The sequence below is a fragment of the Phascolarctos cinereus genome, unplaced genomic scaffold (genome assembly GCF_003287225.1).
Source record: "Phascolarctos cinereus isolate Bilbo 61053 unplaced genomic scaffold, phaCin_HiC Scaffold_4;HRSCAF=312, whole genome shotgun sequence".
Lineage (NCBI taxonomy): Eukaryota > Metazoa > Chordata > Mammalia > Diprotodontia > Phascolarctidae > Phascolarctos > Phascolarctos cinereus.
Window position 1 is genome coordinate 336,617,824 of NW_027555847.1, and position 17,096 is coordinate 336,634,919.

Genomic DNA, 17,096 nt, shown 5'->3' on the forward strand with positions numbered 1-17,096 from the left:
AAGAAACTGAGGTTCAGGAAAACTTAAGTGACTTGCCCAGGGTCACAAAGCAAGTAAGATAAAGTATTCAAATCTAGCTTTTCTGACTCCAAGTCCAATACTCCTCTGGATTCTAATTTGCCCCCAAAATACATCCTAAGCAATAAATGCAGATGAGATCACTAAGGTAGAAAGTGTATTAAAAGAAAAAAAATTAGCAAAGACAGAACTCTGTATGTTATTTCTTTTCCCAAGGCCTTATGTGATGTAAAAATGATAAGACCGGAAAGAAAATAGCAATGTGTAGGTTTAGGTTGTGACTAAGCAGGAGACAAAAGATGGCCTTCAATCACTGTTATATTTATGTCTTAAAGGTCTGGCTTCTGAAGACATCTGAAATATTCCAATCCTGCCATGTCATATGACTCCTCTGCATCCCAAAGTTCAAATCATAAAGAGAAAGAGTGCAGAAACAACAAAGCCAGCTCTTAACTCACCCAAAATGACCTAGAATGAAAGGGAACTGTCAGTGATAGCGGAAGAACACACAAGCAATTAAATCACAGAAGCCACTCTGAAATGGCCTCCTGATGGACATTAGACTCCCCTGAAGTCCTCCCCTTGTCCTTCTTCACTGGGTGGAGGTAGCCTCGGGTTCCTGGTAGTTTATGCCAGTGAAACATAACCCCTGCCAGGCCTGAGAAACTAGAAAGATTTCCAGCCTGAGCCCAGTAATGGATTATATATGCCTGTTGCTCAAGAATCAGGTTAGCTGAGGTCAGAGAGGCTCATCACCAGAATGACTCCCAGGAGGTGGACTCTTGGCCATGACAGCTCTAAAAGACAATCAATTACACAATGGTGGGATTGTCATCTGCATTGGTGAAAGAAACACCCACATAAACAAAATTGGAAATCCTTGATATATTGAGATCTGTAGTATTAGAGCTCCAGGGATCTGGGTCACCACCATCATCATCAAAATACATCTATTAAACACTTAATATGTGCCTGGTCCTGTGCTTCATGCTTGGGAAACGAAGAAAGGAAAAAAAAAATCTCTTCCCTTAAGAAGCTCCCATTCTGACAAGGGAATGCCAATAATAATAATAGCTAATATTAAATAGCATTTCCTTTGTGCAGGGCACTGTGCTAAGCTCTTTGCAATAATTATGTCATTTGAGCCTCACAACAACTTTGGAAGGTGGGTGCTATTATTTTCCCCATTTTACAGTCAAGAAAACTGAGGCAAAGTGAGTTTGTGACTTGCCCAGAGTTACACAGCTAGTAAGTGTCTAAAGATAGATTTGAATTCAGGAAGATGAGTCTTCTTCACTCTAGGCATGGCATCTATCCACTCTGCCACATAGTTACCCTGAGAAAGCTCTTAACAAATGCTTTTTCATTCACTCATAGATTCATATGTGGCACCTAAGGGCCTTTCCATCTCCAAATCTGTAATCCTATAAACCCATTTGTTCTCTTTTTTTCTTTTTTTAAACTTTATTTATTTTATACTGAACTATAGGAATACAAGTCACTCCCCAATTGAAAAACTGATTCATTGTATATGAGGAAACCAAGGTCTAGAAGAGTGATATGATGGGCCCAAGGCCACATAGAGAGTGGATAGCAGAGACAGGATTTGGGGCCCATAGAAGGGAAAGAAAGACATTCTGACAGTAACACTGTGAGTCGAGTTGCAGACTGGGAAAAGAAAGGAAGCAAAAGACATGTTGGGGGAATGGGGAGAGAGGAGAATGGAGGAGTATGTGTGACCCTCCTACCTTTCTCCTTCTTTGAATTGCTTCCTCCCTCCCTCCCAGTTTTATAAATGTTATGTGTTGTCAGGTTAAAACTCACTGTCTCATTCCCAAACCTTTTGGGAAGAAAAGCACAATCATCACTCTTCAATGACAGAAAAATTGCCCTGTCCAAAAAGTCACACATTCAGTCTTTAGAGGGAGGGAAAGGCAGCCTTACTGCCCTACCCAAGAGAGAACAAGCTTCAATAATTATGTCATTTGAGCCTCACAACAACTTTGGAAGGTGGGTGCTATTATTTTCCCCATTTTACAGTCAAGAAAACTGAGGCAAAGTGAGTTTGTGACTTGCCCAGAGTTACACAGCTAGTAAGTGTCTAAAGATAGATTTGAATTCAGGAAGATGAGTCTTCTTCACTCTAGGCATGGCATCTATCCACTCTGCCACATAGTTACCCTGAGAAAGCTCTTAACAAATGCTTTTTCATTCACTCATAGATTCATATGTGGCACTATGTTACTATCAAATGACTGACCAGTTTCCTAGGAACTGGATGAGAACACACGAACCCTTAGGAGCAGAGTGACAGCCAGGAGCTGGGTGAGCTGCGCAGGAACTCACCTGTTCTCTGCTCAGGGAGACAGCTAAGGTCAACTTACTAACAGGACATACAACTGTAGCTCACCGGCAAAGAATTCAGCTAGTGTTTATGCAGCAGGACCTGCGATATGCACTTTAAACTTTAGATGAAGGCCTGCAGAAATAGGTGGTCAGTCACATGCCATACACTCCTTCGTCTTTGTTATCTGTCATCTTCTTTCATCTCCCACTCTTGGGTTGGTAGGATGCAGATGATGTTGCAAAGGTGCCCAGGGCTGTTGCAATGGGCTTGATATGTACATTACTTTTCATTGCAGAGGAAAGCACCCACAGAGGACAGGAAGGCTCCCTGCAGGTGACAGGCCAAGGGAAGGAGAAGGTGAGTTTTTTGTAGGTAAAAGTATTTCCTTGAAGAGAACCAGAAAACTGAGTCACTTTCTTCCTTTCTGTCATTTCCCTGGGCTTTATTCCTTTAAGCACCTAAATCCTTAGCTACACCCGCAGACCAAACATTGAGAAGATTTAAGAAAGGGGAAAGAGCTGCTGGAACAGTTCAGCTTTATTTGATATACCTAGACATCTTGTTCCTCTGGGAGAAAGCCATTAGCTAAGGCTCAAGAGATGGCATGGTAGAGTGGAAGGTCTAGGCTGGGGTGAGGAGATCTAGATTCTAGTCTTGGCACATACTAACCGTGAGTTTGGGTTCAAAGAGTCACTTTCCCTCTCTGGGCATCATTCAAAAAGCCATGGCATTTAATGGAGCGAGTGGTCTCGAAAGTCTTTTCAAGCTCCAAAAATTTTAGGTTTCTGAAATCTGAATGGCAAGATTATAACCAGAAGCAAAAACAAAAACAAAAGAAAAAACACTGTATTGGCAGGTCAGATAATAATAATAATAATAATAGCTAACATTTATATATTAGGTGGCACGGTAGGTAGAGAGCTGGGCCTGGCGTCAGGAAAACTCATCTTCCTGAGTTCACATCTGGTCTCAGACACTTACCAGCTGTGTGACCCTGGGCAAGTCGCTTAAGTTTGTCTCAGTTTCCTTATCTATAAATTGAGCTGGAGAAGAAAATGGCAAACCACTCTAGTATCTTGGCCAGGAAAACTCCAAATGGGGTCATGAAGAGTAGGACATGACTGAAACAACTGAACAACAACAACAAAACATTTATATTGTGTTTACTGTGTGCCCGGCACTGTGCTGAGCACTTTACAATCATTATTTCATTTGGTCCTCACAACAGCCCTGGGAGGTAGGTGCTGTTATTGTCCCCATTTCACAGACGGAGACACTGAGGCAAATAAGATATCTCCAGACATGATTTTTAATTAATTTTTATGGGAGTCTTTTGTTTTCGTGTCACATTAACTTCTGAATATACCCTCTTCCGCTACCCTTCTTCTAGTTAAGATATTTCAAAAAGAATTAAGCACAACGAATAGACATATCAATGGTTACGTGACAGCATATGCATTATGCTATACCCATAGTCTTCCCACATCTTCACGAAAAGGAGGAAGATCTATTTTCTCTTCTCTGGATTCGAAGTTGATCATGGTAACCACAGTGTTTAGTCTGATCGTGTTGTTTTTTCCATTTGAATCAATGTACTCATTATATACATTGTTCTCCTACTTATACTTAGTTTGCTTCCAGAGGTCATTTAAGCATTTGCTCTGTAGGCTAGTGGGAGGTGAGGAAGATGAGAGAGGAGAACAGTGATGCTATCAAGCGGGGGCTGTTTTTACCCTCTCCCTTAGAATGGATGTATCCTTCAATGATGTTGCATAGAAATTCCCCTTTTATGCATTCATTCAACAAGCATTTGTTAAAAACCTACTACGTGCCTGGCACTTCGGATACCAAGACAAAAATGAAACATTAATAGCCTCAAGGAGTTTACATCCTATTGAGGGAAAATTTTACATTTTGTGCCTTTGAAGTCGTGAACAGTGACCTGGCACATAGTCTGCCAGATGTGAACCAGGCTGATCTGAGAATAGAACATAGTGTGAAAGTGAGCAACTCATGGCATGGGTGAGAGGAACTGTCAGGAACATCCTCACCTCTTACAAGTCATTTTCCATCCCCTCTCCCTTTTCTCCTCTTTTTCTGACTTTTCCCCTGTTGTCTCTCTGCTTGTGCTGCAATATTATCAATCTACTAACAAATGTTTACTGAGCAACTTCTTTGTGCCTAGCAGTATGCTGGGTCCGCCAGTGGCATCACTAGACCTCCCTGGGCATTGCTCAGCCCTGCCTTTCATAGTTCCTACGTGAGACTTGCTGGTTATGTGAGCTCCACAATGGAAAAGGCGGGAGGGAGCAGGAAGAAGGACTTGCTGATTACCCACCATCTGCATCATTCCATGGAGTTCAGCGTCACAACAGCATCATGTAGCAACCACGACAAGAAAAAGGAGAATTACACTGCAAAATTCACTTACAGAGCCCAACCTATGAAATAACCTCATGCATTGCTTTTGTTTTCTTTCCTCTCTTTTTAAATGGGTCATAACATTTACTTTTTCTGGCAAAGGATACCCTTGTGGAGATAAAGCTTTAAGAAGATGGGGTGGAAGGGAAGGTCTCCCTTCTCCCTTAAATACAAGGATACATTTTTTTCCTTTCACAAACCAGACTTTCCCATTGACCGTCAGATGGAATTTTTATTTTTCATGATGACTTCTACTCAATCTCATAGCTTTCAGTTCACAAGACTTAAAAGTTGGAAGGACCCTTTGGGATCATTCAGTGTAACTCCTTCATTTTACAAGTAAAAAAAATTAAGACTCAGGGGAGTTAAGTAATTTATCCAAGGCCTGATAGCTAAAAAGTGGAGAAGAAGGTATTTGAACTCTTTTCTGACTCTAAACCCTCAGCTCTTTCCATCATACCAGAATTAGCCACTCCACCTATAAGGAGGCTGGAGAGAGCTACTAAAAGGATTCCTGAATTTCAGCATCACAGTTTACAAAAGAAAATAAGCACTAGATTTAGCAACCAAAGAACTAAGTGAATTCAAATCTAACTTCAGACTTACTAGCTGTGTAACCCTAGACAAGTCACTTGCATGCTATCTGCCTCAATTTCCTCATCTATAAGAGGGGATAATAATATCATCTACCAACCAGGTAGCTGTTAGGATCAAATGAAATAATATTTGTAAAGCAAAACACCAGGCACATCGGTGCTTAAGGAATGTTTATTTCCTTTCTTCCTTCCTATTCAAAATACCTACTCTTCAACATGACATTAAACAAACCATTTAACCTCTCTCAGTCTCAATTTTCTCATCTCTACAGGGAGGGCAATAATGACTCCCCTGCCATGTTGCAGTAGAAAACTCTCTAGTTGCAGCTACTGTTGCTCGTCCTTTGTTCTTGAAAGAGGACCATAACATTAGGAAGGTGATGCCGTGACATGCAGATGAATTGGATTTAAGTGAGGGAGGGCGTGCAGAGTCACCAGCCTCACTTTCTCCCCTGGAGCCATCAGGGTCCAATAGCAAGATATAGATCAGGAAGACTGGAGGTAGCCCAGGATGCAGTGGGTCTTTTCCAAGTCTCAGTTTGACTGAGGCAACACTCATTCAGTGATTAAGGCTAAATAAGAAATGAGGCATAGAATGGCCTCTTTCACCTGGTCCAAAATAAATCGATCTGATCACTAGACTTGGAGTAAGAAGACCAGTATTCAAATCCCAGATTTATCATCTGCTCTCTATATGACCTTGGGCAGGTCATCTGACCTTGCTGCATCTCTGTTGAGGTGTTTGCACTAGATCATTTCTAAGGTGCCTTCTGCCTTAAAATCAATAGTCCAGTGAAAAAGATCATGCATGTGAAAGCTACTTGAGACCAGTAGAACAATTTATATGTATTATTGCTATTAGAGTCAGTCTAATTCTGGGCCCTTTGCATTTATAATGTAAGTGAGCCTGACAGGTGAGAATTGAGAATCTTTGGGGAAAACGAACCAGATTAACCTAGGAGAAAAGGAAGAAAGGAAAGGGTGTTTGTTGTTCAGTCATATCTAACTCTTTGTGACCCCATTTGGGGTTTTCTTGACAAAGATGCTGGAGTGGTTTGCTATTTCCTTCCCCAGCTCATTTTACAGATGAGGAAACTGAGGCAAACAGGGTTAAGTGACTTGCCCAGGGTCACACAGCTAGTAAGTATCTGAGGTTAGATTTGAACTCAGAAGCACCAGTCTTCTTAACTCCAGCCTCAGCCCTTTATCCACTATGCCACCTAGCCACCCTGTTTGAGACAATGCAAAAGGCCTTAGGACTTTGGGAAATTGAGTTCCAGCCCTATCTCTGCTACAATGTAGCTGTTCAGTCTTTGGCATATCCACCTCTCTGGACTTTCTCATCTGTCAAGAGTAGGGAGCAGTATAAATAATCCCCAAAGTCCTAATTAGGATCAACTTTCCATGATTTTCTAGAAGTAATGGTGATCTGGTTTCAGAATCTGCTATTAATCAAATCCTTTGAAGTTTCCAAATTATACTAATATAAAACTAACTCTGATCCAATGTGAAGAATATAGAAGTTCAGAAGAAAAATATCTACCTTTTGAACATTTTCCAGATACTTGTAACTTGGGGAATCCACAAATGGGGAAAACAGTCACCCTGGTGCTCATACTTGGAGGAGTTTCCTCATGAGTCATTTTAAGAGATATTCACTGAGGGATGGGAGATTGAAGCAGATTCTAGTAATAAAAGTCCCCAAAGTCAAATGGCTGACAGGAAAAGAAAGTTGTAATGTTCCTAGGAAACTGGTCAGTCATTTGATAGTAACATCTACTGGATTCTACATCAGCAGATCTCATCATTTAAAATTGGCAGTGACCTTAGAAGTCATTAGTTCAAACCCTTCATTTGATAGATGGGGAGACTACCAGCCAGAGAACCTGTGACTTTCCCAAGGTCACACAGATAATAAGTGTAAGGATTGGACTAGGCCTTCTGATACCAACTCCAGCGCTCTACCCACTGCACCACACTACCTCATCTTGCTTACATCTAATAAATTCCTCCAGGTGTGGATATTGTCCTTTGCTGATAACTTGAATACAAATCTTCCATTGTTTCTGAGTTCATTAAGTTTTACTAAACAGATTAACCCTAGTGGTGTCTAACATTGCTAGAAAGATGAGCTATTACACAGCAGGTGCTAATAAGGCTTATTTATCTTTAGTCCTCAGAGCAGCCATGAAGACAGGAAACATCACAGCCCAAATATTAGGCCACAAGACAAACTCCATTATCAGACTCAACAAATCAAATCCTGTTACAATGAATTCTGAGGCTCTGTTTACTTGCGAAACTTCACTGTATCAGGTGGAGTTTATAGTGAGTGATCTCTCAGCTGAGCCTTTTTTATTTTTTTATTTTTTTGGTGCAACAGATAATCCTGGTCTTAATGGGATTTGTTCTAGTCACATGGCCTCTAAACCTCAATCAGGTTTTTTTTTAAAAAATTATTTATTTTATTCTGAACTTAAGAAATAAAACAAGCATTTCCATAACATAGTATAATAGAAAAAAAAAGATGATTAACCATGAAACTACAAATCTATTATGTATAATTTTCTATTCATTTTAAATGTATAGTAAAGTTATCATGTAACTTTCTTTTTTTTCCCTTTTTTTCTTCCTTCTCCCCTCACCCCTGCCATAGAGATGGCTACCATTAGACATAAGTGTATATGTGTGTTTACATATATATATGTATATATATATATATATATGTAATACACACACACACACACACACACACACACACACACACACACACATATATATATATATATATATATATATATATATGATTCTATTTATCACTTCTTTCGTGGGGTACAGACAGCATCCTCCTTCATATGTCCTTTGTAGTTAATTTGGGTATTTATAATAGTCAAAAATCAGAGTTAACTTTTACCAACCCCTCCTCAGCAACTTTCACCCTCAAATCCCATCAGTCACCAGGTCGTGTTGATGTTTCTCTTAAAATTGTCTGTCTCTTCCTCCCCATTCCCACTGCTGCCACCCTGGCCCAGGCCCTCACTACCTCAAGCCTACAGCTGCCCTCTCACTGGTCTCTAGCACTCTAGTGCCTACTGCCTTCAAACCACCCCTCATATCCCACATCACACTTGAACTCAGATCTTCCAGTTGATCCAGGATCTCCTACATGTTGACACCCTTTCCACTCATTCTTCCCCTTCTTGAGTTTCTTGTCTGTGGTCCCTACAAATATCTTTATTATAATAATAATAATAGTTTACAGTTACAAAGCAATTTAAGAGATTTGTTAGTGCTTTACATATATTATCCCATTCTAGCCTTGTATCAATCTTATGAAGTAGGTGTTATTATTAGATCTCTAACAGAACCTATCCCCTATGTTAGAGGACTTCTTCTAGGTCTTTTGATATTCCTCCCATAGCGGTACTCTACTCCAATGGGGCAGTCCATCTGCTCACTGGCCTTTGTTGTCACTACATAACTGATTCATCTCTTTTTCCAATCATACATACCCTAATTATGTCCTTTATTCCATTTCTTGCACAGCACTTATCGCTGATAATATGCTTCAACCTATTCATACAAATCATTTGTGAATGTTACTGTCAAGATTATTATCGTTATTCCTATTGCCCTTAGATGATGACCTGAAGTTGTGATTCTTTGGAGATTGTGGTGTTCCATGGTTCCCATTCTGTAGTCATATAATGCCACACATGATGTTGTTCCTTTGGGTCACTGGTGCTTTGCTGATTGCATCAAGCCCTGGCCTACTATTGGTCTTCTTCAATGAGATGCACAGGAATTATCTAAGCTGATGGTGTCAAACTCCAGTAGAAACACAAAGACCCCATGAACTGTACACCCTGGAGGCTGCCTATTGACTTAGAAAACCATACGTTAGCATTATCTATGTTTCATTGCATTTTTGTTTTTTTTGGTAAATATTTCTTAATTAGATTTTAATTTGGTTTTCAGCAGGCCTTGGACTCGATACCTCTGATCTAAGCAATGCTTACAAAAAAAACCAAATGGACAAAAATATATGTTGACCCATTGTGACATACGATTAGACAATCAATCCTTTAAGTTGTTATATCTTGACAGATATCTTAGACAGACACTTCAGATAGACAATGTCCTGGAGCCCGAATGGATTAAAAAGAAGATAATAGACAGGATTTATACAATTGTGTATCACTTTCAATACTCATGAGATACGCTCTTATACAAAAGGATAATCTTCCTAAAATTCTAATTTCATTTTTCCTACTCATATCTTCTAGGAGTTTTGTATTACAACTAGCTGCTCCAAACTACAGCCTGGGATCCGGTATTTTCCATAATTTGGTACCACTCTACCTGCCAGCTAGGTGGCACAGCGGACAGAGTTTGGCGACAGAGTTAAATCCAGCCTTAGACACTTTCTAGATATCTGACAGGTAGGCAAGTCAATTAACCTATTTGCCTCAATCTTCTCATCTGTAAAATGGGGATAATAACAGCACCTACCTTCCAGGGTTTTAAAGAACAAATGAGATGATATTTGTAAAGCAGTTAACACAGTGCCTGGCACATAGTAAGTGCTATATAAATGTTAGCTTTTATAATTATACACTACTAGGAGACTGATATTGAAACTGATATAAATGTGAAGCAAGATGCAGGCAAGACTGATTAGGCATTTTATATTTTATATTTCACCTCAACTCCACGCTGTCTCCCTCAAAGTCCATGTCTTTTTGCGAGTTAACCAAGGATTCAGCTTCTTCCCCTGTTGGTGGCATCCTCCCCAATGCAAGAATTGCCCCTGCCTTCAGTCGGCTCCACCCAATGGACCTGAAAAGGCTAAACTTCTGAAACTCACAAAGTCACTTCTAAGCCTAGACACATCCATCTCAAGACTGAGATTTGGCCACCTTCTCAGGGCAGCAAGTACAAAGAAGAAAGGACAGGCAAATGAGGGCCCAGCCACAAGATCACCTAACTGAGTGTCTCTATTTTAGCAGCCATGTGGAAGTGGGCACCGTGTCCCCTCACAGGAAATCTCAGAGTCACATTATACCACCTGGTGGATCAAAGGAAGGAGTGAGAGAGAAGCTGACTCTCTTTTTTTAACTAACACATGTCACGAGATTGGGGGAAAAACCAAGGACCACAAAGGATTTATCATGTAACGCCAAAGCACTGATCCCCCTCAGTGCTGAGTCACATACCTGTGGTCAGCTAGAAACAGAGAGAGCCCAGAGAGAGCCCCAGTCAAATAAATAGTTCATATAGTCTCATAAGCATAATATCATTTCTTCTGCTAGAATGTAAACTCTTTTTTTCATAATTTTTAAAAATTATTTTTAGGCAATTGGGGTTAAATAACTTGCCTGGGATCACACAACTAGTAAATGTGAAGTGTTTGGTCTGAATCCAGACTTGGACTCAGGTCCTCCTGACTTCAGGGCCGATGCTGTATCCACTGCACTACTTAGCTGCCCCTAGAATGTAAACTCTTTAAGAACAATGGGGTTTCATTTTTGTCTTTTAAATGCCCAGCACCTGCTTGTTTCTCTAGATCCACAGAATCAAAGAATCTCACAGTTGGAAGAGACTTCAAACATTAAGTAATTACCTGAACAGGAATCCCTCCTATACTATCCCCAACAAGTGCCCAAGTACTTGAAGCTCTCCAGTGATGGGAGGGAAAGTATTACCTTTGAAGGCAAACAAACTATTTCGTGTTTGATAATTCTGCCTAACCAACAGGGAGAGTTCTCTTAAATCAAGTCAAAACCTTCCTCCCTGCTACATCTACCCATTGCTCCTATTTTTTTTTCCTTCTGGAGCCAAGTGAACAAGTCTAATCCCTCTTCCATATGTAGTCCTTCAAATATTTGAAGAGAGCAATCATGTTGCCGCTAGGCTCAATCTCAACATTCTCAGTTCTCTCCTGATATGGATCTGAGGTCTCCCATTTTCCTGGTTATTTTCTTCTGAATAGGCTCTAGTTTGCCAAGGTCCTGCCTCCAAGGCAGCAGGCAGAACCGAACCCAGTTCTCTGGGTGTGGTCTTACCAAGAAAGAGCACAGTGGGACTCTAGCCTTCCCCGTCTAGGACATGATGCTCTGCCCAGTGCGCCTTAGCATCACCTTCCTTTTTTTTTCTTTTTTGGCTACCATTATCACACCATTGACTTGTATTGAATTTGCAGTCCCCTAAACTCCCCAAGTCTTTTTTTACACATTAAGTACTGTCTAGTCCTGAACTTGTGCAATTTAATTGTTTACCTTGATTCTCATCAGGATTTTCTTCTCTTCTCTTATAGCATCTGCCCCTGTAACATCATCTATGCTCATGCTCTGCCTCCTGTCAGTCATGATTGTCTCCATTTTAATCTGACCTGGACCAGCTTAGGACCCTCCACTGCCCCAGATAGATTCTTGCCTCTCATCCTGAAGGTGCCATTTTCCAATCCTCTTGGGGGAATTGTCCCATTAATCTCCATCACTGCAGCTCCAGCCTCTTTCTCCTACTATATTATGTTTCTGAATATTCCTCCTCTGGGACCTTAGAAAAGCCCTGAGCTCATTCTAGGCCCCAGTGTATAGTCAGGGCAGAAGTTCCCAACTATCCCCTTATATAGCATCTCTGTATTGGCCACCACATTCCTGATGTAAAAAACTTTCCCCCCTGGTAGAAGTGGTCTTTGCCATGAACTTTTGCTTATAAGAAGGCAGGATCAATAGTTCTCATTCTTTTGAGTTTCAAAACAAAATATTTAAAAGAAATTTTGAAAATAATTGTAAAATTAAAATTAGTTAGTAACACAAATGTTAACATTTACCAGAAGGCAAGAACAGGGCCAACTGTACTATATATAGGCAGAATTGTGGTCTAGTTTGGGCCTTCAGGGCCCCAAACATCTCCCCTAATGTATCTTAGTATCTAAGATACATTACTCCTTTGGGGTATGATAAAGGTTGCTATTAAAATGCCAATATATGGATATGCTTTATATACATTGCCTCACTCCTTGAACGTCTCACTGGCCACTATGCCAAGTAAGCCAGAAACCACGCCTTAGAGGACTTAACTCTTTCATGGTCTGAACTCACATGTTTCAATATTTTTTTTTAAATTAATACATTAAAATCAGATAGGAACTACATTTTAATCTGGTTCGGGGCCCCACTTGGGAGTACTGTGGATTGATTATATGAGGCCCATAGGCTGAATGTTTGACATCTCTGATCTAGCCCATCCCTCTTATTTTATAGATGAAGAAACCAAAGCCTAATGGTAAAGTGACTTGCACAGGGTCACGCAGTTAAGGGCCAGAGTCAAGGCTTGACTCCAGGCCCAGTATTCTTTCTATAGCATTTCAGTGATGAAAACCAGAGCTGCAACCAGAGCAGAATGACTGATACTTTGCCTCAGATAGCCTTCATCTGTGAGCTCCTCATGATGGTCCTTCAATTCACTCACCTTATACCACAGGGATCCTGAGCTGAGGATTTTTTTACCTTCAATCCTACCCCACCTCCAAATCCCAGGAGAAGAAAGGGGAGGGAGAAGGGATGAAGGAAGAAAAAAAGGGGATGTCAGGCAGGTCCCAAAGGAGGGTGTATTATAGTGACAGAGCCCTTGGGATAATGGGACAAGGCCAGGAGAGACAATAGGAGTGCATGAACAGTCACAATATGTTATAGAGTTCATAGGCCAGAGAGAATTAGGAAGCCTGTCCTCACTTCTAGTTAGAGCTGTGTCTTACTATTAAACCTAGGCCACCAGGATCAGCAACCCTAAGGGCACACTCTGGCCAAGATAGAATCCTAAGACCTCTCCACATCCAGGTGAGCTCCTCTCCCTTAGTACTACAGTTATAACCCTCATGGAGTTAAACTTCACCCACCTCATCATTTTACCCAAGGTCAGTCCTATGCACCACATATAGTCCTTCCCAGAAACACAAACTTTCTGTTTAAACATTTACATATGTTTCAATTAAAAAACATGACATGAAATTGTGGTGGGTTTAAAAAATGATTAACAGAAGTCAGACCAGGGCTACAATCATTCCTAAATTTGTTAAACATGGTGTTTACCATTTTACAGCAGGTCTCTTTCAAATCCTAGTCCAAACAGACTGAGGGCTCTGGATAAAGGCTGAGAGGCAATTACTGCATACATCAACAGATTCATACAGAGACTGTCCCACTTTAGACAAGGGTAAAATGATATGAATAGGTCTTTTCAACCCTGGACACACCTGCATCTCCCATGTGTGATCTTCCCAGGCCTTTGAGTGTCTTCTGGTTTGCCATAATATATCTGTCCAAGGAAGTCAATTCATTCTGAACCCACAAATTTAAATTCAAATTTAAATAATTGAGAAAAATCAGTTCATATTTATCTTTGAAATATCCACACAAAAGGGGCCTAGCTAGGCAAATTACTGGTTATAAACAAGTTTTCGTGACTTGTTTTGGTTTCGTTTTTGGAGGGCAGGAAACAGTCAAGGAGCAGGCAAATCTTAGGATCACCAATGGAGAGCTAAAAGGGAATTGGAAAGTTGTTATTTTGTTTAATTCCTTCTTTTGACAAATGAGAAGAGTACTGGGAAAGAGATTTAAGTGGCTTGCCATAGTCACAAAGGTAAATAGCAGAGATTAGATTCCAAACCAGTCCCTCTGACTTTAAATCGATTTCAGTATCTAAGAAAGAAAACTTATTTTCAGATAATTCTTAGAATCTCATAGCCTAGAGATGGAAAGGAACTGAGAGACCATCTAGTCTAGCTCTCTTATTTTGCAGGTGAAGAAACTGAGGCCCTGGGAAGTTATGACTTACACAAGGGCACTCAGCTAGTGTCTAAGGTGGAATTCGAATACAGGTCTTCCAGATTCCAAGTTCAGTATCCTAACCATTCTTTTACAACTGATAAATAGATGTATAGAATAATGTGTATGTGTGTGTGCATATGTGTGTGTGTATATGTATGTGTGTATTTAATTTGTGTCTAATGATAGCCATCTCTAAGGCAGAGCAGTGGGAGAGGGAAGGGAAAAAAAGGGGGAAAAAAAGAAACGTACATGATAACTTTGTTGCACATTTAAAAGGAAAAGCAAGTTGTACATATTAAATTTGCAGTTTCATGTGTAATCAGCTTTTTTAATATATTATGTTACAGAAATGCTTGTTTTATTCCATAAATTTAAAAAATTATCAATACCTTTCCTAAAATGTGGCCTGCAAATGAGATCACATACTATATACAAATGGGGTATGGAACAAGCATATGTAATGTGTTCTTAAAATGATCACAGTTTGTTTCACTTAAAATATTCCAAAATAGAAATTTTACACTAAGTCAAATTGGTTTCTGCCTCCCCTGCCCCAGTGAGTCTTAGTGAGGTTGGATCACACTATTTTCCCCTTTTGTCCCATGTGTAACACACAACAGATACCCATTATGAGAAATTTGCTTTGTGTTTTGCTATATTAAAAAAAAAAAGCCAGCAATTCATCTAGTGCAATAGCAAAGAAAATATTTGCTTCAGTTGGATTCATAATTGGAGATATTTTTTTCTGCTCCTAATTGAAGAACTGCACGACCCTGAAGCTGGAGAGTTTTAAAATAGAAATTCATTTTGCATCCTTTCAAAGGCACATAGGGCAAAAAGCTGGGAATGATTAAATCTAACTTCAGCATAATTATCATAGCTAATCGTAGGTTATTACATATGAAAAATAATTATTTTCTAAATTCAAATACTTGGGTTTTTAAATGTTTTAAATTACATTATTTTATGCACAGGAAATACATGAGTGAAAGGGCACGTGAAATACAAAAGAAAGAGGGCTAAAAGTCAACTTTCATCTTTTCCTTCACATGAAACGTTAATTCTGACTCAGCAATGCCCGTGAGTGCAGTGAGAGGTAGAGGTTTGATCAGATCATTATGATGAACTAGTAAATAACAGGCCAGAGGCCAGAAAGGGACAGAGTCAAAGAGGAGGCGGATTAGAGGCGCTATGAAAAGTGGAAACAATTTATGATTCCTCCACCCTGCTCCTTATCCCAACACGCCAACTCCTTTGTGATGCTAACCTTCAGAGACACAGTAGACATCCCATTCTCTCCTACATACAGACACTGGGCTATATTATTCAGGACGTGTCAGGCATGACCAAGTGACAGCCCTGGAGCTCTGGTTAACTCCACCAGAGACAAAAGCATTCGAAAGGTACCATTCCCTACTGCGCTACACAGTAGGGGAAGTAGTTTGCCCACAATTTTTATTTGGGTAAAAATCCCAGGTAGAGAAAAACTAGTTAGTCCAGTCACAGAATTTTGTTTCTAGTGTTTTCAACATGACTTTCATTTTTTTTACTGGCTCAGGCTCATGACACTTTCTTGACTTCTCATCTTCTTCCCCCTTATTAAGATGGCGTCTGTCAGAAAGGAGATAGAGTTAAAGTCAACTGAACAGCCTTGCTACTTGCTAGCCTTATAATCTTGGATGAGATATTTCTCAGGATCACAGATTTAGAGCCAGAAAGCCTCTTAGAAGTCATTGAATCTAAAACTCACCTTTTACAGATGAGAAAACAGAAGCCCATAGATGTGAAATGACTTGCCTAAAGTCACACAACTTTGGGGCTAGATTCAAGTCTTGGTCTTCCTGAGATGAAGTCCGTATCTGCTATGCTATTCTGCTTCTCATTTCATTTTTCTGTCACCCTCATTTCTCATCTGTAAAATGGAACACTGGAAGGAGGAGGGCAGCCAAATGCTTTCAGCATGCCAACAGTACAAAGCATAAGTTCCCATACAACCATTAAAGATGATTCATCTCAATAACAACGTCTTTTCCTGGGCCGACTTTGACTGTCCTGCTTCAAGTTGGCTTTGAACTAGACCTCTCAGCCCATTGGCATTCCCATTCATTCTACTTCAGTCTAGCTGCTTCAGTCTTGCTTTCATCTCCCCTGTACTCATTATCCATTTGGTCCCCTCCCTCAGTGTTCCTCCTAGCACACAATGGAGTCTGCTTCCTGTCTCTCAACTGCTTTAATCAATACACAGTTGCACTCTTATCTGGCCCAGCTCTAACCAGACCCTTGCTCCCAGGACCAGTAATTGTATTGACTATTTGACTGGATCAAGTTTTCTGGGTTCAGCTCTCTGTTGGTTGCTATGAATATATATCTCCCAAAGCCTAATTTTAACCTTGTAATTACCATAGTTCTAATAAATAACATTACCTCTACCACAAAGTCATTACGTTGGACAAATGAACACATACATAATGAGTGAGCTTTGTAACTTTAAAAGCTCTAGATAACTGCAAGCTATCATCCGTAATTGTATTCGAGAGGCAGTGTTTCATTGTCATCTTTTTGAGGTGAGGGGGTTCTTGTAGCTATTTTGTAATCCCCTGGTTTTCCCTTGGTGGTTGAAAAGCTAACTAGGAATTATGAAGTGCTATGAGTGGAATAGCATAACCCACTAAGGACATCAGGAGGATTCCTGATTAGCTGAAAGTATGGCTGGAAGCCCAAAAACCACTAAGTTCTATCCACAGACCCCAGGTGGGAAAAGCCCTAAATCAGCTTGAGTGAGTTCTAAAGAAAAGATGGTATTTTCATTACTACAGACTAGAGGTAGCTGGACACACCAGCCTTGTGGGAACAAGAAAAGGCCTAGGGACAAGACATTTA